At 37.5% G+C, this 20,590-nt stretch overlaps 1 protein-coding gene and 1 non-coding gene across 2 annotated transcripts in view; both read right to left on the bottom strand.

Annotated features, from left to right (window-relative positions):
- EPHA6 (EPH receptor A6) overlaps positions 1-20,590 on the bottom strand; it is a 970,410-nt gene that overhangs the window by 92,574 nt on the left and 857,246 nt on the right.
- Positions 13,981-14,113, bottom strand: LOC129403085 (small Cajal body-specific RNA 11). Its single transcript, XR_008629064.1, has one exon. It is a non-coding gene; the product is annotated as a small Cajal body-specific RNA 11 (non-coding RNA).

Consider the following 20,590-nt stretch of genomic DNA (forward strand, 5'->3'; position numbering starts at 1 on the left):
CTCTCTTCTCTCTCTCTCCTCCCCCTTCTGGCTCTGCGTCTGTTCATTCGGTTACGTCCCCTCCTTAACCCCACGAAGGGTCCTCCCTGCGGGACAGGACGGGACCCCACACATTGTGAGACTTGTTACTGTTTTTGACATATTGAATACACCACGGGGAGCTTGCTAGACTCTCCTGTGTGGGCAAGATATTCTCGGTAGCTTGCCAGGCTCTACGAGAGGGGCGGAGGAATCAAACCTGGGTCTCTGTGTGCAAGGCAAATGCCCTACCCGCTGTGCTATTGCTCCAGCCCCTATAGTGACTGGGATATCAGGGCCACTATTCAGTGCTGGGGGCCTTTAGTACTGCACCCACCAATGCTCAGGGGGCCATGTGGTGTCAGGAATCGAACTGAGTTGGGGTTTGCTAGACATGTGCCCTAACCATTATACTACCCCTTGCCCCCTACACTTTTTATTCAATAAACATCCATTAAGTTGTTTCTTCTTTCCCAATAGAACTCAAATTGTGGGGCAAGAGAGATACCATAGCAGGTAAGGTGCTTGCAGCCAAACTAATTAAATCCCTGGTACCACCTATGGTCTCCTGATCTCCACCAGGAGTGATTCCTAAGCACAGATATAGGAATAAGCCCCGAATAAGTGGGTATGACCCCTCGTCCCACAAATGAAACAAAACAAAAATGAAATACAAGTTGTGTTGAGCAATCTATACCATTCTATACAATCATTGGTGGTAATCTTACTCTCTATGATTGGTGTAGGAAAGGACATTGGTCAGTGTTATGTAAATGGAAATTAGCTGATGGGGCTTCTGCAAACGTTTAAAGGCTTCTGAAAACAATTCTTTTTCTTACTCTGCAATGACTTTGGGCAGGGCGACTAAAATTGTACCAGTGATCATAAACACAGTTAAGTGGAATACAGCTTAACTTTTCAGATCCAGATTAGGGATATGAAAAGAGAAGCATGAGGTCATTTGTGTAGTTGGTGAGTAGCTAATTTGATCAACCTGAGAGTTATCCTGCCCTTGTACTAATAATGCTTCAAGGGATTTAGAACTCAGAAAAATTTTAATAAGCTGAAAAACTTCAAATTAAACTGCAACAAGCTTATTATTTTTTAGCTTCCCTGTAAACTTGTGGAGTTTCATTTTTCCATTACTTTAATCCTTGTCTAAATATGAAAGGCAACTGAATACCTCAGAGGGTGATTTGATTATCCTTTTTATAGTTACTACATCTGCACTGATGTATTGGGGGTTATTATGCTGTTTATTTTCTATAATTTTTCCCAATTAACAGTTATTACCAAGAGCTATCTTTGTTAAATGAATGTTGCTGAATACATCAAAGAACATGTAGTGACAGAAGACAGACAACTAAGAAAAGGTGTCTCTTTTATACAATGGTCAGGAATTGAAATATCATCCCAATTCAACCAAAGCTGTACATATTCACAAGAGCAGGAGGTCAATAAAAGCTGAGTTATCTGACAGTCAGAAAATTTAGTGTAATTAAAACTTATCATTTAAAAATGTTCTAAGACTTTTTTTCTTAACGAAAAAGATTCTAAAAAAGTAAAAATTAACAGATGATATTGCAGAAATTAAGAAGCTTCCGCACTGTAAAAAAAATGATGACTAGAATGAAAAGATATCCAACGGACTGGGAGAAAAATACTAGCTCACCCTTCATCTGACACAGGGTTAATATGCAAATACATAAAGCAGTTGAAAAACTTAACATAAAGGTCCAAGCAATTTCATCAAAAAATGGGAAGATCAAAAACACATATAAACACACATCCTCAAAGACATCCATTCAAGATGGCTAGAAGATATGAAAAAAACTTCTCTTTACCACTTATCCTCAGTGAAATGCAAACCACGACAATGTCACATCATAGCAGTGAGACAGCACACATAAACGAAAACAAAAACAACCAGTGGCTGTGCAGATGTAGGGAGAAATACGTTTGTTTCTCATTTACTGTTGGTGAAAATGTCAACTGGTTCAGGTGCTAGAAATAGTACAGTGGATAAAGAGCTTGCCTTACACAGAGGCTACTTGAGTTTGGTCCCCGGCACCTACTAGGGTCCCTCGAGCCCCACCAGGAGTGATCCCTGAGCAGAGAGCTGGGAATAAGCCCTGAGCACTACTTGAAGTAGCCCCAAAACAAAAGAAAAAAAGAAATGTCAACTGGTTCAACCTGTTTTTGGAGGACAAAATGGACACTTCTCAAAAAATTCCGACTTGGACTTCCAAACTCAGTCATTTGACCTAGAAATTCCACTTCTTGGCATCTACTTCAAAGGCACCAAATCACTATTTTGAAAAGATATGTGTGCTCTTATGTTCATTGCAAGACTATTCGCAGTAGCCTCGATCTGGGAACAATTCAAATGCCTGAGAAGAGATGAGTGGATGAGAAACCATGAAAGATATACATGATATCTACTGAAAACTACTCAGCTATAAGGAAAGATGAAACAACACAATGTGATACTATGTGGGTGGGACTAGATGAGAGGGTATCATGCTGAGCGAGATCAGTCAGAAGAAGAGGTCAGGAGAGTTACAGATAAAGAATGCTCTCTCTCATATATGGGATACAAATAAACATAGTAATGGAATAACACCCAGCCTGAGAGTTGGTCTACAAAACGGAATTTACCAAGTCAGGGCAGGAGGTGGATGGGACGGAACCTTGGGGCAGGGAAATAAACATATTGGTGATAGGTGTGGTACTGGAGTGTTGTACACGTGCTATATTGCAAATCACAATGTCTTAACAATTGAACGAGAAGGTGTGATTCTTCTAGAGACCTTCGAATGCAAATATGCAGGGAGGTCCAATGAAAGTAAGTATACATGGGAAAGCACTACAAAAAGTTGCTGTAAATCTTGTCAGAACATGCTCAGAATTGAAGAGAAGGTTTCATTGTTAGTTATTCAGAAGTACCTTGCTTATAGCCAGTTGCTGGCATTTGTTACATTTCAGCTATAACTAGGTGTTATCTCAGTGTTTATACATTTTTAGAGTCCAGTATGGGAGACTGCACTTTGTTTTGAACAATTGAGAAGTGACAGACAAGCTGTTCATGGATCATACAGTTGACAGATCAAGAAGAAAATAAGCTCATAGATAGCTTTTCAGTGTCCTTCACGGGGAAAATAGCCATGTGACAGGAACACTGTTCACAGTGGGCTTCATGTTAGTGTGCACGCTGCTGGAAAATACACTGCTTCAACTCAACGCACCCTCTAGTGAGCACAGACTATTCTACCCCTGTTAAATAGGGAGATCATCCCTTCTGCAAAAGGATTCTCAAGTTGAGCAATAAGGAGTTAGAGTCAGTGACAGAAATGGCGATGTTATTTCCTTGGCAATATGAAAAGTTTCTATGCATAGCAACATAGAAAGTTATTGTCTGTAATTAATATCAGTAAGTATTAAAAAAATAACAGGTATGCTTCAGGAGGGTCATTTTTAGGTATTATATTTTTAGGTATTTAAAAAATTAATTTCTGTGAATTATTTACATTCCCTAAGTTATCTTATTTTCAGCTTTGAAAGGTACTCTAAGGGATTAGAGTTATTTCACAAGACATGCCTTTGACCAATTTAAAGATGTGGCGATTTCCATCCAATGACAGATCATAATTTTATTTGATGGTTGACAACTGCCTCATCTTCTACCAGCTGAAGGTATAAAAAGGAAATGAATATACTTAACTAATTTTAATTACTGAATGAAATGCCTTGCCCAATATTAAGAACTGAACACTTTGGCTACCTTTAGCTTCAAAAAGTCAGTGCTGCTTGCATTTCCATAATCAGTAATAAATGGTCAACTGCTCGGCATAAGTATTAAGCTAGAAGGCTTTACATGATGGCTATAACCTTTATATGGTGGCTAATGACCTATACATGATGTCTAGTTACCTCTGGCTACCATTGTAGTGAACAAATATGTTTCTAATGACATGTTTTACCTATTTTTGTTGCAAATTAAAGTCATGCAGAACTAAAGAAGTATATTAGCTCTTCTTTATCCCTCTCCCAATTAGTAGCACTGCTGATCTTGGAGCGTATCACACCAACAAACTTATCTTAGAATATCCATCTTCACTAGTAATATAACATTTTATTCAGGATAGATCAGTGCATAAAATCATTGTAAATTAAAAAACGTTCATTCACTAGACATTCACAAATTTTTTAAGTAGCACTGTGCTTAAAATTTGAATTTCCAACATACTTCTAAATTTTTTCATTTAGAAATATGTTTGGACATATTTCTAAGTCACTTCATTTTTCTTAATGTCTTTATAGATTTCATAGTATGAAATATAATTATAAAATAAATTCCCTACATTGGAGACTATTTTATTTTATTCCATTTTTTCCCTCAGTCATAAACAACACTGCTCTTGATACTCTGTATGTAACTCTTTGTTCTCAAGTAAAAATATTTTGGTATGAGAGAATTTTAGTTGGATAAACATTGCAGATTGAGATTTTGAGATACTGCCAAACGCTTTTCAAAATAGGTTTATCAATTTATATGCCAACCAACAGCATATGAAAGTGCTTATTTCCATTTATCATTCGCAGCTCTATGAATTATAAATCTTTTAAATTTCTGCCAGTCTTGCGCTTGAAAGTACAATAGCCTTGTTTTAGTTTGCATTTTTCTAATTACTGGTAAGGTTGGACAGCATTTCATGGGTTTGCTGTCATTTGCTTTTCATCTTTGTGAATTATTCTTTATTTCTCCATTTTTTCTAGTTGTTTATTTGCTTTTTTTCTGTATTTTGCATAAATTTACTTGATATCCTACTTTTATTATTATATATCTTTGCCTTTTGTTATTATTACTTCTGATTCTATACATTTGTCTATGAATGCATGTTGTGTTGTACTTATAAAAATAATAGCTTCACTGAAAATATAATTTTTACTACTCATTTATACAAAGTAATTTTATGTCTCCATTTATTTACAAAACCTCAGTGTGTGAAATATTTGGATACTGTTATGTAAAGCTACATGAAATATATTTTTATAAAGTATGTCTTGTCTTTTTAGGTCACATGTCTACTTTTGAAAACCTTGAGAAGTTTGGGAATCCAACCATTTTATTATTTGTTATATAACTTATTTATTCTTTTTTTTTTTGGTCACACCCAGCGATGCTCAGGATTACTCCTTGGTGGTGCTTAAGGACCATATGGGATGCCGAGAATTGAACCCAGGTCAGTCGCTTGCAAGGCAAACACCCTACCCGCTGTACTATCGCCCTAGTTGTTATTCAGTGACATTTAAAATACCTATACTACAAATAGTAGATTTTTACAAATATTATTAGATATTTCCCTCAGTGAATTCAGAGTTTAGCCAGAGAGAACACACATGCAAGCACTGTTGAGTTATCTCATTGGACATCAGCTACAACTTGTATATATATCTATATGGTAGACCTATGGGTCAGTTTTGCTAGAAGTCTATTTTTGCAAGGTTACTATCTCAAACAGACTGGAGTGATAGCATTAGCGGGTAGGGCGTTTGCCTTGCACGGGGCCAACCCAGGTTGCATTCCTCCATCCCTCTCGGAGAGCCCGGCAAGCTACTGAGAGTATCTCGCTCGCACAACAGAGCCTGGCAAGTTACCCGTGGTATATTCGATATGCCAAAAAGAGTAACAAGAAGTCTCACAATAGAGACGTTACTTGCCCGCTCAAGAAAATCGATGAACAATCGTATGACAGTGCTACAGTGCTACTGTTTCAAACAGTATAGTGAGAAGAAGATAATGAGCACTCTGAGCTTGACATGTTACCAAACCACTACATACTGGAAAATAAAGGTTATTTTGATTATACGTGGCTATAATTTCTTTGTCTGTTTTTACTATTGGGCTTATATTTAAATTATTTATAGAAACTAACAGTGAATGAGGAAAAGGGAACTGAAAGTTCAAATTTACAGAGGCACTTCATTAAATTTGTAAGACATCAAATATACAAGTACTCTGGGATCTCTATATCCAAGTATAACTTTTAGGAAGTGAAAGTGACTCTTCTTAAACTTCTGGGTGTATGGACAGTAATTTACTACAAACAGGATAGGTCAATGGAGTAAAGAGAGTCTCTTAAACAATCAGTGCTGGGCAAACTAGATGGCCACATCTAAAAAAAATATTGACACCATAATACATGAATGTTAATGAAAAATAAATTAAAGAACTTGATACCAAACCTGTATCTATAAACTATATTGAAGTAAATATAGAGGAAAATAACTGCACGCAATTGACCTCAGTGGAATTTTCCATGATATGACCGCACTGGCAAAGAAAATAAAGGCATAAATAAATGGTACTACATCAAAGGATTAAAACAAAATGACAGCCTACTAAAATAAAAGGACACTCTACTTAATGGAAGAAAACACTTGCCCATTATATATACCTGCAAAGGGATAATATTCAAAATATTTAAAACACTCACAAAGCTCAACAACAACAAAATAAATCATAAGGAAATGGGACAGGACTTGAACAGGCATTTTATCAAAGAAGACAAAAAATGGGCAACTGGCACATGAAAAATTGTTAATTATTACTGATTATCGGAGAGCTACAAATCAAAATAACAATGTGGTATATTATTTCCTATCAGCAAAAATTATCTATAATAAAAAATCTGGATACAATAAATGATTATGTGGTTAAAATAAACCCACATTATTGCTAATGGAATGTTGTATAGTTCATGGTTTTGTGACTTCTCAAAATAATTAGGAATAGAGTTTACATATGACCTGTAATTCCATGCCTGGGCATCTAAACCAAAAAGTCAAAAACATTAATCTGAAAGAATATCTATACACTGCGCTCATTGCAGCATTATCTATGATAGCCAAGATCTGGGAACAACTCAATGCACAACACAGGAATGGATAAAGAAATTGAGAAACACATATAAACAATGGAGAAAAGATGAATTTTGCAATTGGTTGCAACTTTAATGAAACTGGAGAGGTCATGCTAAGTGAGTGAATCAGGAGGTAAAAAGATAAATACCAGATGATCTTGGCCACATAGGGAATTTAGAGAAAAAAAGAAAGGGACCAGACAATCTCCAATAGAAACAAACATATATGGTTGACAGAACTGTGGACTGAAGATGCTAAGGTGAGAATAGTGGAAGGAACCTTAAGATAATGGGGGGATGTTGTAACAGCATGTAAGTATGAAAAAATGTCAGCACTACTGTGAACTATACTATTTCAGTAAAAGCTATCTGAGAAAATAAAAAAAAAATTACCCCATGAATAATCTCACACGAGGCTGTAGTATTTCCCTAAATATTTTTCACTGAAAATAAATTAAGGAAAGCAAAGCATGTTATGTGCATGGTAAAGGCAATTTGGGTTGCAAGAATTAAATGCATATCTTAATGTTGAGCCTTTTGAGAGTCCTTAATAGGCTCATATGTGAGAAAATCAATAGCAGAGGAATGAAACTCAAAATATATAGAAGACCCTCTGTGGGTTATACCTGGGGAGCATTTGTATAGGGATAGCTTTTGGCGCAAAACGGAGGTTTTGTTATCTCTATGGACATAGCAGAGATTTTCCTCTCATCATATCAAGACAAGATGAAGGTAAAAACTGAAATAGCTGAGGTTATTTACTCTTTGGTGCATTTAAAAGCAAATGATTGACTGGGGACTGAATTAAACATCTAATTATACTCAAGTTAATGATTCTTTCATTAAGCATGTGCCATATTATGGTACATTAATCAGGTGTGAGATACTTAAAGATACTTTTAACAGCTTCCTGGACCTTGTTTATCATGTCCACCAGTACTTCAGAATACATTTCACACATTAGAAGCAATGATTTACTGGCTTCCGGAGAAACGAACCCATGTTGTCTTACTACTACACACAGTTTCATGATTATCTTCTTCAGAAAAATATATGTGTGTGGCTAAGCCTCTACATTCCAAATTCCAACTGAAATCAGGAAAGGGATTAAATAGATTTTAGATTAATCTCTAAAATCTTGGAAGTCATGGTGGAAAAAGAAGTAAAAGGTAGGTCAAAGTCCTTTCTGGAAATTGACAGATGCGAATATATTTAAAAACCAATAAATCTAAATCTCTAATGAATATGTTATTTTGATTAATAAATCAAAGCTAGGGACACAACATAATTTGGAAAAATAAAGATGACAGGAGTAGGAGCCAGCAAATCAGTTTCCACAATAAATAGAGGTCAGTTAAATAATGTTAAAATAAACACCAAAGACTGGAGAAATACCTCAAAAGGCTAAGTATATAGTTTTGCATATGCCCAGGAGCTATCTTGGGCACTACTTGGTCCCCTGAGTACCGCTGAGAGCAACTTCCTGAACATGAGTCAGCAGTGTACCACTGGGTGTGACACCTTCAAAAAGCCAAAAAAGTAAATAGTCCAAAGAAGAGACAGTTAGATTGAGTTTCAGGAATATACCATCACTGTCATCACTGTTTTCCCCTGGTTCATTGATTTACTCAAGCGGTCACCAGTTATGTCTCTATTCCTTCCAGCTCTGAGATTTTAGCAGCCTCTCCTTACTCGTCTTTCCCAACAATTGGAAGCTCTTTCAGGGTCAGGGGAATGTGACCTATTATTACTGTTTTTGGCATATTGAATACGCCACGGGTGGCTTGTCAGGCTCTGCCCATGCTGGTAGGAAACTCTTGGTAGCTTGCCAGGCTCTCTGAGAGGTATGTGTGTGTGTGTGTATACATATATACATATATATATGTATATATGCATATGTATATACACACATATATGTATATATATTACTCTCTATATATCTATATATCTACTTTCATATATATATGTTACTCTCTATTATTTCTTACTGTCTGAACTCCATCAAATATGGTGTGGTAATTGTGAAAAATGGTAGGAAGTGTCTTATAATATGTAGCATGGTCGAGAAGCGGCTGCATGGTCTGGAAAGCGGCCTGGGTCACGGTGGTTGTTGGGTGGTGGAGGTCGGCTGTCGGGGCTGGGTCCCTTGGGGTGGGGAGGGTTCTCTGGGGTGCCTGAGTGAAAACAACATGGCGTGGAGTCTGGTGACATGGCTATGGGGGCCTCATTTTATACTCCCGTCTGGGAGGAGCAGCCATTAGAGTATATATATATATATTTATGTATATATGTATACATTCACCTGCTTCTGTGTTATTTCTGAGATAAATCTGCAACAAGATAATTCACTGAAGTTAAATATAAAAGAATGTATAAATCTAATTTGGGCTGATTGAAATAAATGTAAAATTATGTCCTTTTCTATTAATATAAAATGAATGTAAATAATAGTTACAAATTTTGCATATCAGGTATCCAACATTAACACTACAAAGCCATATTATTTGTGTTCTGGAAGAAATGGACAAATACACCAGCACACAGAAGATTTTACTTCTTTCAGTTTAAATGCTAAACTTTCAGGTCAAGTGCTGGTAAAGGAAACATTAAATTACCTCTTTGGAACTCTTTACCTTCATGTCATTGTTTTCTTCCATGATCTATCTTGACCTTGAGAACTACAGGATCAATCTTATTGACTCTTTACCCTGTTCTGATAATACCAGTCTCACTGATTAATCCTTATCTGATCCTTTCTGGTCTTCACCTCTGAAAAGCTTCTCCTGTGCCCTAAAAGCTATATGGCCCATCATAAGTGTCCTCTTTGATATTTTACCCATTTTTATTAATTAAGATGGAATTTTTTGGGGCCTTGGAAGAATAACATAGTGGATCAGATCACCTGACTTGCAGGCATATGGTAACCAGTCCAAATCCCTAGTATTATCACATATGTCTACTATGATGCTGGCAGATTTGCTGTCTGATCCCAGGCACTGCAAGTCATTTATGGTTGCACTGCAGTCAGGTTTGTGTTAGCACCACAAAAAGGTGTGAGAGCTCACCCCACCCCCTCCCACCCAGTGGGCCCCACAACCAAAAGAAAAGATGTGTGAGTATTATGGCCAGAAAGTGCAGCCAACAGTGAGTACTCGTGTAACTAAAGGAGGCACTCAACACTATAAACACATCATTTGTCCTCAACAAAGCACTCAACCCCTGGAAAATATGCTGCAGCCACTGAAGCTAAAGGAGTGTTGGTGGCTAAGCAGCACAGCATGTCATTTCGAAAACAAGACCTATTGCACGCTTCAGAGTTAAAAATGTGTGAGTATACTGGGCTTTATGCTTAGGCGAGACCCCGAGCAGCCGCACAAGAATGGCTCCTCCGTTCCTGAGCGACCATGATCCGGGAGGCCCACTAACTACTTTCAGCACCCAGCAGCTTCTTGCAGAAATGCCTCTAGACTGTGAACTAAACTATGGCTCCATGCTGCCCTGGGAGGGGAAAGGTTTTTCTCTCTTGGCCTTTCCTTTCGGCAGCGGTGTAGTGACCACCATCTCTTAGAACCCACTAAACAGAGGTACGAGCTTGCAGTGATGCAACTTCTGGCAGAAATTTCTCTGGACTTAATTACTAAATACCAGAAATCCAAAAACCTCATATGCTCTTCATTCTCAGCAATGGAAAACATATTATCAAATGATACCTTTTCAGCAGGTCTGATTCTTGGGGGGAAATTCCAAATAATAATAGAGATGTTTCTGTTTAAATATTGAATGTAGTCAAAATAAAGAGAGATTAAAGTGAAAATCATCAGCCACAAAGGCAGGAGGTGGAGTGGAATGGGGGGTTTACTGGGGTTCTTGGTGATGCAATATGTGCACTGGTGAAGGGATGGGTGTTTGATCATTGTATGACTGAGACTTAAACCTGAAAGCTTTGTAACTTTTCTCATGGTGATTCAATAAAAAAAAAAATTAAAAAAAAATGTGTGAGCACCATAGCCAGAACTGTGTGCAATCCAGAGTCATAGGAATAACACCACTACAAACAAGCAAAAAAAGGAGGGGGAGTAGGGAGTGAATCAAAACCAAACAACAAAAGCAGAATTTTCTTGAAAATGAATCACCCTGGGCAATTTTTACTTCATGACTGGTTTTCTATTCTTTCACTTTTTTTTTTTTGTTGTTTGTTTGTTTGAGATCCATGTACACAGAGTCAGTGGCTACTCCCAGAGGGTGCCCAGGTTCACGGCCAGCAGTGCTCAGGATGAAACATGCAAAGTATATACTCTAGTCCTTTAAGCCATCTCCCTGGGCCTGGCTTTTTATTCCTATAAGCCATACATCAATTGACTGTGCTAGATACTTCTCTGATCCCACCTCAAGACTTTCAAGCTGGGACACCAAACGTTGGAGTTTTCATTCACCATCTTTTAAATGCAAAAATAGAAATATACATCAGAAACAAGTTCTGTCTTTTCCCCAAAACTTTTCTCCTGAGTTATGGTCCCTCTTACCAATAACATTTCTTTCTTAATTATTGTGGATTTTAATTATCCAAGTAATTATATTCCGGGGGGCTGGAGCGATGCACAGTGGGTAAGGCATTTGCCTTGCACACGGCCGACCTGGGTTCGATTCCAAGCATCCCATATGGTCCCCTGAGCACTGCCAGGAGTAATTCCTGAGTGCATAAACCAGGAATAACCCCTGTGCATCGCCAGGTGTGACCCCAAAAGCAAAAAAAAAAAAAGTAATTAAATTCCTGGCCTGGCAGTTCTTTTAATTCATCTTCTCTACCTGACACTTGTCAATTGTTTTCCTGATAATACTTTAGATCTTGTCATTATCAACTTTCATGTCAGTATCAGGTATTACACATCAACTACAAAATCTCAGGTTCACACGGCCTATTTTCCATAAAATCTTATTTTCCTTACTTATGTCTCCAATAATCCTTCAAATTCACCATGTCCATAAGTCCATTAATCTTACATTTTTCATATAATTTCAGGTTGGGGGTATGCTTCCATAGGGTTCTCAAGAGGCCTGAGGGACCCATTAGAAAGAGATTCTTGACCAATCTGGGTGAATGATTCATTTTCTTGATGCAGTGTTGGGTTTAGTTTGCCAAGTTTACCCCCCACACCCGCAACCATTTTAGAGGGCATTTTGCATTTGTATTCATCACAGAGATTGTCAGTTTCCTTCTTTTGTATTGAACTTTTCTGGTTTTGGGGTTTTGTGATTATGATGACATGGCCTTACAGAATGCATTTTCCTCTAATTTGTTATATATTGTGGAGGATATATAAACAGTGATTAGTATTTGTTCTTCTTTGAAAAATTCTGGTTTTTTTTCTTCAAAATTTTGATGTGTTTTAAAATCAGCTAGTTTGAATTCACTAGTAAGTGAAGCCAAGTGGTTTTTTTTGTTTGTTTGTTTTTTTTCTTTTTGCTTTTTTGGGTTACACCCAGTGATGCTTAGGGGTTACTCCTGGCTCTGCACTCAGGAGTTACTTCTGGCGGTGCTTGGGGGACCATATGGGATGCTGCGAATCGAACTCAGGTTGGCCTTGTGCAACGCAAGTGCCCTACTTGCTGTGCTATCGTTTCAGCCCATTGTGTTTTTATTTTTATTGAGATTTATGATGACTATTTGATTTCTGTAGTTCTAATTGGTTTGTTCAAGTTTATTTTTCTTCCTGTTTCAGCCTCAGAACATGTATTGTACTAAGTTTGTCCATTTCTTCTTGTTCCTGACTTTGTTTGAATGTAGTTGTTCATAACCTACCTTTATATTTCTGTAGTTTCAGTTGTAGCTTCCTGTCTTTTTGTTCTGATTCTTTTTTTTCTCTTAGTGAACTTGAAAGAATTATCGATTTTATTGGTCCTTTTAAAGAACAAGCCTACAGTTTTCTCGATGACCTGAGCATCAGCCCTTGGTATAGACAATTTGGTTTGACTTCACTGATTTTCACTGTCACTTTTATTATTTTTATCCTCCTTGCAATTTTGGTTTTATTTCTCCTTTTCTAGTTTTTTAGATGTACGTTCCAATTGTTTCTGTGAATCTTTTGTCCTTTATTAATATGTCCCCATATTAAATTGAATTCCCTCTTAAGCTCTTTTTGTTGAATCCCTTAACATCTGATAGCATGTCTCTGCTTTTTAATTTTTCTGGGTAATTAATATTTCTTCTTTCTCTTTTTTATTGATTTTGGGTCTCACCAAGCAGTGCTCTGGGCTTACTTCTGGTTCTGTGCTCAGGATTACTCCTGGCAAGGTTTGGGGAATCATATCCAATTTGCCTGGATTAAACCTGGGTTTGCCGTGAGCAAGGCAACACCTGACACGCTGTACTACCTCTTCCCATTAATTAAATTAAAAATAATTATTAGGACTAGGATATCATGTTTGCAAGGGTGTTAACATTCATGGTTTCATGTAAGCAGTTTTTTCTAGGTAAATTTTTCCACTTTGATTTCTGTTTTATCCTGAGTCATTCAGAACCATGTTATATAGTCTACACATGTCTCAGGTTCTTTCCATTTTCTTCTTGTTGATTTCTAGTCTCATAGAATTATGAGCAGAAAATGTGATTCATATGGTTCCAGTTTTCACGTATTATATTAAGATTTCTTTTGTGTTCTAACATTTTAGCTACCCTTGACAGTGTTCCATTTGTACAAGAATGTGTATTTCTTTTTGTATGGAAGTTTATATAGATGTATATATGTGTGAATATATGTATATATGTATATATCTCACATTTCATCAGTTAACTTAAAGGAGAGCCCAGAAAGCTACCGAGAGTATTTCTCCCGCATGGCAGAGCCTAGCAAGCTACCCATAGCGTATTTAATATGCCACAAACAGTAAGAAGTCTTACAATAGAGATGTTACTGGTGCCCACTTGAGCAAAAATTATGAGCAACTTAAAGCTATAATTTTATTAATTTATTAATTTTTATTATTTTAAAATCATTTAAAAATTATTTTTATTAATTAAAAATACATCAATTTTGAGAAAATTGTCTTCTCATGCCTTAAGAGCTATCCATATGCTTAGGATGGCCCTCCTAAATGGAGAGGGAGGTTGCTGTGTGCCTGCCTTCTCCGCTGTTAGAGTTACGCACAGGCCAGGCCCCAAACAAAGAAAACTATAAATTTTGTAATTCAATCTTTACATTTAAATTTTGTATATATTATCTTTCATTGCTGTAATTGATGTTCCAAGTCCCCTTGTATTTGTTGTTGTCATTGTCATTATAGTCATTGAAGTGTATTAATAATTTTTTTTTTTTGCTTTTTGGATCAGACCCTGCAATGCACAGGGGTTACTCCTGGTTCTGCACTCAGGAATTACTCCTGGTGGTGCTCAGGGGACCATATGGGATGCTGGGGATCGAACCCAGGTCAGCTGTGTTCAAGGCAAACGCCCTACCCACTGTGCTATCGCTCCAGCCCCAATAATTATTTTTGCATATTTGGGTGCTAAATGTGATGTCAATATTTCTCTCTCTTTTTTCCCCATGTAAGTATATTTATATGTCACCGTCACTATCATCCCGCTGATCAAGGATTTACTCGTGTGGGCCAATAATATCTCTATTCATCTTTGCCCTGAGATTTTAGCAGCCTCTTTTTACTCATCCTTCCCAACTGTGCTGCATTAGAGGCTCTTCAAGGTCAGGGGAATGAGAAGACCCATCATTGTTACTGTATTTGGCATATGAATATGCCACAGGGGAAAATGTCAGGCTCTCCCGTGCAGGCAGTAAACTCTCGGTAGCTTGCCAGGTTCTCCAAGAGGGAGAACTAGGCTATCAGATGTCACATGGCTGGGATCTTGGTTTTATAGTCTCTGGATGTTGGCTGTTGGGATTACAAGGAGCCAGGGCAGTTTCTGGGTGTGACCACCTAGCTACTGGAAAATGGGGAATCTGGGTGGAAGAGGCCCAGTCCTGATCCTAGCAGCCTTGGAGATCTCAACCCCTGATCTTGCACACCTAAGTTCCTTCATGCTTGAGGCTAGTCCGAACATGTGGAAAGGGGCCTTGAGCATGGCCATAGCTGGGTTCTGGAGGTCTTTATCATTTTCTTTATGATAAAGGAAAAAAATGTATTGGATGATAATCAACAGGCCTGTTGCTGGTAATTATTACCCAACAGCCAATGGTTTAAGGCTCATCCTGAGAATGCAGGGGCCCTCTGAAGGTGCTCAGGGCAAACAGGGCTGCATATGCTGGTGCATGGGGTCCTTAAAGTGGCACCCAATGATGCTCAGGGACCCTGTGGTGTTAGAACAAACCAGTCTCAGCCTTATGCAAGGCACATCCCTTAACCCCTGCACCATTTTCCTTGCTTCTCTTTCTCCTGTTCTATGTACTGCTTCTGTCTCATAAAACTGTGTCTCTGATATTTTATTTATTAATTGTTATTATGGTCATGATTAATTTTGGGGCCACACCTGGCAGTGCTAAAGGATCACTCCTGGCAGGCTTAGGGAACCACAGGAAAAAAAAACCACAAGGTTTTGCTTGTCTTAAAAAAAAAAAACACCATATTTTGCCATCATATTTGAATGATAATTTTGTTTGGAAATATTACTAGCTGGAAATTTTAATATTTTAATAATGTGAATATGTCTTTTTGGTTTTTCTCTTCGCTAGGGTTTGTGCTAAGAAGTCTCATCAAAATCTAATAAAGGAGTCTTTAAATTAGCTATTTCTTTTCCTTGACAAATTTTCTTTATTATTGACTCTTTATTACTTAAAATGATTTGTCTTATTGTCAGTTGTCCTGGATTTGTAAATTTGGGTATTCTGTGACATCTAGATATGAATGGCAAGTTTGTTCCTCAGGTCTGGGAAGTTCTTTTTTTTTTTCTTATTTTGCTTTTCGGGTCACACCCGGCAATGCACAGGGGTCACTCCTGGCTCTTCCCTCAGGAATTACCCCTGGCTGTGCTCAGGAGACCATATGGGATGCTGGGAATCAAACCCAGGTCAGCCGCGTGCAAGGCAACCGCCCTACCCGCTGTGCTATTGCTCCAGCCCAGGTCTGGGAAATTCTTGACAGAAAACTCATTGGGTTTCTGTATCTCTACTTTCAGCCTCCCTCTTTGTTTAGTGGAGATTCCTTAACTTCATTTCATGTATTTATAATGGCTTTTAGTCTATTACATTCTCAAATTCTGTGGCTTTATTTTTGCCCCTAGAAACTTGTTAGTTTCCTTGCAGAATGGCAGCTTATTTACACCAGGTTGTCTGCCTAAATTTTCTCTTATTAATTTTATTTGGATAAGCTAATTTTGTTTTCACTGCAGGCAGCGCTGTGATTTCAGTCTTAAAATTTTCCTGTATTTCTATGTCTGTGATGGAGAAGGGAAGGGAAGCCGGGGGACAGAGGGGAGAGTGAGACAGAAAATAGCCCAGAGGAAGAGCTTTTAAAAAATGTTAATTAGGGGCTGGAGCGATAGCACAGCAGGTAGGGCGTTTGTCTTGCAGGAGGCCAGCTCGGGTTCAATTCCCAGCATCCCATATGGTCCCTTGAGCGGTACCAGGAGTAATTCCTGAGTGCAGAGCCAGGAGTGACCCCTGTGCATTGCCTGGTGTGACCCAAAAAAACAAAAATAAAAATTATATTTACATAATATGGTTAAAATAGCGGTGATATTTAGGGTATTGATGTACAAAGTTATTTCACCCAGTCACCACTTAAGTGCTCATGACCTTCCAACATTGTCTCTTGTCATCATCTGGTCCAATATTCATTCTCTCCCAATCCTCACCTCACTATTTGGTAATAAATTTTGTTGTCCCAGGCCAAGGACTGTCATTTTTCAATAGTCTATTCCTTTGCTTTGCCTCTATACTCCACAGATGAGTAAAATCATCCAGTTTTTTGTTTTCCCAAGGGAGAGCTCTAGAGTGCCATGTTTCCCTTCTTCTTCTCTGGCCACTGTCCACCGTTCTTTATTTATGTAGAGAGTCAGTTGCAGTGTTTCATCTCTGGACATTGGCTTGTTTCCACACTATTTCCTAAAGGGAAAGGAGGGGATTCAGCTGGTCCAAACTAGGTCCAATTAGTCTAAAACACTAGGATTAAAAAAAAAAAAAGTCTTAGCACTCAGTTTTTGCCAGTAATATAAAAAACACTGCAGTCTTTTACTCTTGTTCAGAAAGTTACTGATGTTATGGGTTTTTCAATCCTCTAGGATAGTCAAGTTAGCCAAAATTAATGGCATTTGGTGCATGCCCTAATTGGATATCTTAATTTCTCTTCTTCCCAATGTCATGCTCTGTCCCCACACATATATTTCTTTGTTTAGTTGAGATTCCTTAACTTCATTCCACGTATTTATAATGGCTTTTAGTTTGTTACATCCTCAAATTCTGTGAGATAAAAATAAAAAAATAAAAATAAAATTATTTTTGTCCCTAGAAACTTGTCAGTTTTTTGCAGAATGACAGCTTCTTTTCACCAGGTTGTTTGCCTAAATTTTAGGCAGATATAAAGAGATATGTGTGTGTCTCAGTCAAATCAGGCTGGAGCAGAGAAAGGCTTATTCTGTGATACTAAAAATATGAAAGAATACCCCAAGAATCACGATTTTTAATCACCTTCATTTTAAAAAACTCCTAACTACATTTTAGAATTTGAAAAAGGCTATTATGATGCTGCTTTTTATGTTAAAAGACCACAGGCTGACATAAGTTATATAAAAATAGCTGATATTTAAAATAAGACTCAGTTTACCTATGTAAACAGTCCTGAAGTTCAATGAAAATATCTAACCAAATATATTAATTTTTGTTCTTATAAATTTTGTAAATATTGTAAATTATAGAGGATATTTCATATAACTTTATCAGAAGTCTCAAAGCCACACTAATGAATTTAGGTTTTTGTCTTCTAGGTCCCAAGCAAGAGTCATGCTATTGTCTTTGGAATGTCATTTTTTGTTGCTCTTCTTGTTCTCTTTCTCCTTCATTTTTAGCTTTGGGGCCATATCAGGTGTGCTCAGGGTTTACTCTGGCTCTCTGCTCAGGGATCACTCCTGGACAGGCTCTGGAAACCATGTGAGGTTCCAGGAACTGAATATAAGTCAGCCGTTACAAGGCAAGTATCATACCCACTGTACTATTGCACCGGCTCCAGTGCCATTTTCTTCTTGAGCTTATCATCAAGCTCTGCTCTTTTATTTAACAATCAAAGGAGAATTGAAGGTCTTTGACTGCTTACTGCTCCTCTTATAAATTAAGTGACTAACAATTGTATGTTATTTTTCAGTTTGTTTCCCTCTAGCATCAGTCCCAGTGCTGTGATTTTTATCTGACTGGGAGCAAGAATCTCTACATCTATGTATTTTTATATATTAGAATCTTCCAAAATTCTAGTTGCCCGAAGAATTGCTCCCATTTCTGATGTACACCTTACTTCTTTCCCAAGAATTCCTGATGTAGTCAATAAAACATGACTTGTGTCATAGTCTTCAAAAAAAAAGTATGAGAAAAGATGAATAACCACTAGCTTACAAGGTTGTGGTTTCAGAAAAGTGCCTTAGATGATAGCAGTGGATAATAAACACAGTGCTTGCTTCAGAGAATGGTTTTCCTGTATCCTTTTAACTGAATCGGTCTGTTATTAGACTCAAATAACCATTTCCTAAAAGTGACTTCAGTAAGTGAAAGACATTGTACTGTACTTTTCAAGGGCTTGGTTCAAACTCAGTAACTGGCTTTTCTTGATTCCTCTTAAGAGGACTCAAACATAAGCAGAAACCATCAGAAGCTTTATCTATCTAGAGAAAAGGTGTTTTCCTCCCCTTAGAGAAAGATGCAGAATATGGGTCTACTGATGAATAAGATGATAGGTAAACTATTTTACTGCTACAAAGAGAATTGTTCTGTATAGCAAGCGGTACACACATCTTAGAAACAGTGTATTTCCCCACAGGCTGAGGAGAAAGCTTATTAGTCAGTGGTGCATGCCAGGACCTGAGTTCAAACCAGAGTACCTCATGCCTCCCAGACACCAGAACCACTAAGTAGACCCCTAGAAGCTGCTGAGCATTGTTGGGACCTGGTGGCCCTCAGAATCACAGGGCCCAAGCATAGGTCCACATCTTTGGGCCCTAACACTGCAACTCTGAAGCTCAGTACTGCTGGGAGTGATCCCCAATTCTACAGGGTACTGCTTGTGAGACCTCCACCTGAAACAAACAGAACAACTGGATGCACAAATAGATAAAACAGGATGACTGGAAAGAAGTATATTGCAGGTGCTGTTTGTGTATGTTGTGAAGCTCTAGTAAATAAATGGATGTGGATCAATGCAGCCTTATTAAAATCTTTTGGCGAATAGTAGTATTGAGACAGTATGCACTCTTACTCAGAATGGTATTAGAAAACATTATTAATATGCTTCCATCCCATTCACATAGACATTAATTTTGGGCAATGATTCACTACCTAATCATCTACATTATTTTTCTCCATATAATGCTGTTTATCTCTTTGGTTTTATGTTGTTTATCTGAATATACATCATTATAAACATAGGCCTTTTCTATAGAGTGCTCTTATATTTTCTGGAATACTTCAAAAATACTCTGGGATGGATTTTATACCTTATAACTATAGAACTTAAATCACTCGAATAAATAGTATAATGTATGTACTCTTGTTGACAGTAGACAAGGATAAAATCTTAAAAATTAACACAGGAAGAACAATTAGGTTTTCTTAGAGCAGTCAGATTAGGCTAGATTAATTTTAGCTAAAATAGCCTTGTCTTGCTTGTGGCATGGAGTAGTAGCTCTTTGGTTCTTAATGCATTCAGAAGTGCATTAAGCTCATAGTAGGGAATCTAATAAAGACGAGCTCAGTCAATGGCCCAGTGTACAGACAAATGCTTATAGAACAAGGTTCATCTTGATTTGGTGCAGTTTCCTTAAGTAAGCCTGTTTTAAAATCTTCAGATCCTTACATCTAACCAGGAGTGAAGCTAACATACTCAACTTGATCTTGTCATTTACCAGATTAGGTTAGACCTCTAGCAAAAGATTATAAAATTTGACTAGATAATCACAGAGAAGTTTCATGATTCAAAACCTGTTATTTCATCTCATTTTCCCAATAGTGAGAGGTGGAAAGAAATATTCACCCGAAGCAAAATTTATCTCCAACCCTCCCTGGTCTTATTTCTGGAATTTGCTGGAATTAGTCATTCCATTTCCCTTCTTGGATACCTTCAATTGTCTATTTCTCTTCCTTCTTCCCTTCTTCCTGTAACAATAAGCTTATGTTACAGGAAGAAAGACTATTACATAATCTTCTTAATAATAATAAATTATTACAACTAATAATCTAGATGATTAGTGAATAATCTAGATTATTAGTACAAACTAAAAAAGAAAAACCTGTGATTTTTGAAAGAGAAAAGCTTATTATGGGGAAATGGTATGTGAAAGCAATTATTCTTTAGAAAAGGCTTCTTCATTTAAAAAGAGAATTTTCCACAGGGTTCTTGTAATAGCCAGTCTCCTGGGAATTCATTGATGTGAGCTGTACATGCACTTGATTTACAGAGACCCTGCCTGCCTGCACACTTTCGTGAGGTATGGGGAATATTTA

The sequence above is a fragment of the Sorex araneus genome, chromosome 2 (assembly GCF_027595985.1).
Source record: "Sorex araneus isolate mSorAra2 chromosome 2, mSorAra2.pri, whole genome shotgun sequence".
Lineage (NCBI taxonomy): Eukaryota > Metazoa > Chordata > Mammalia > Eulipotyphla > Soricidae > Sorex > Sorex araneus.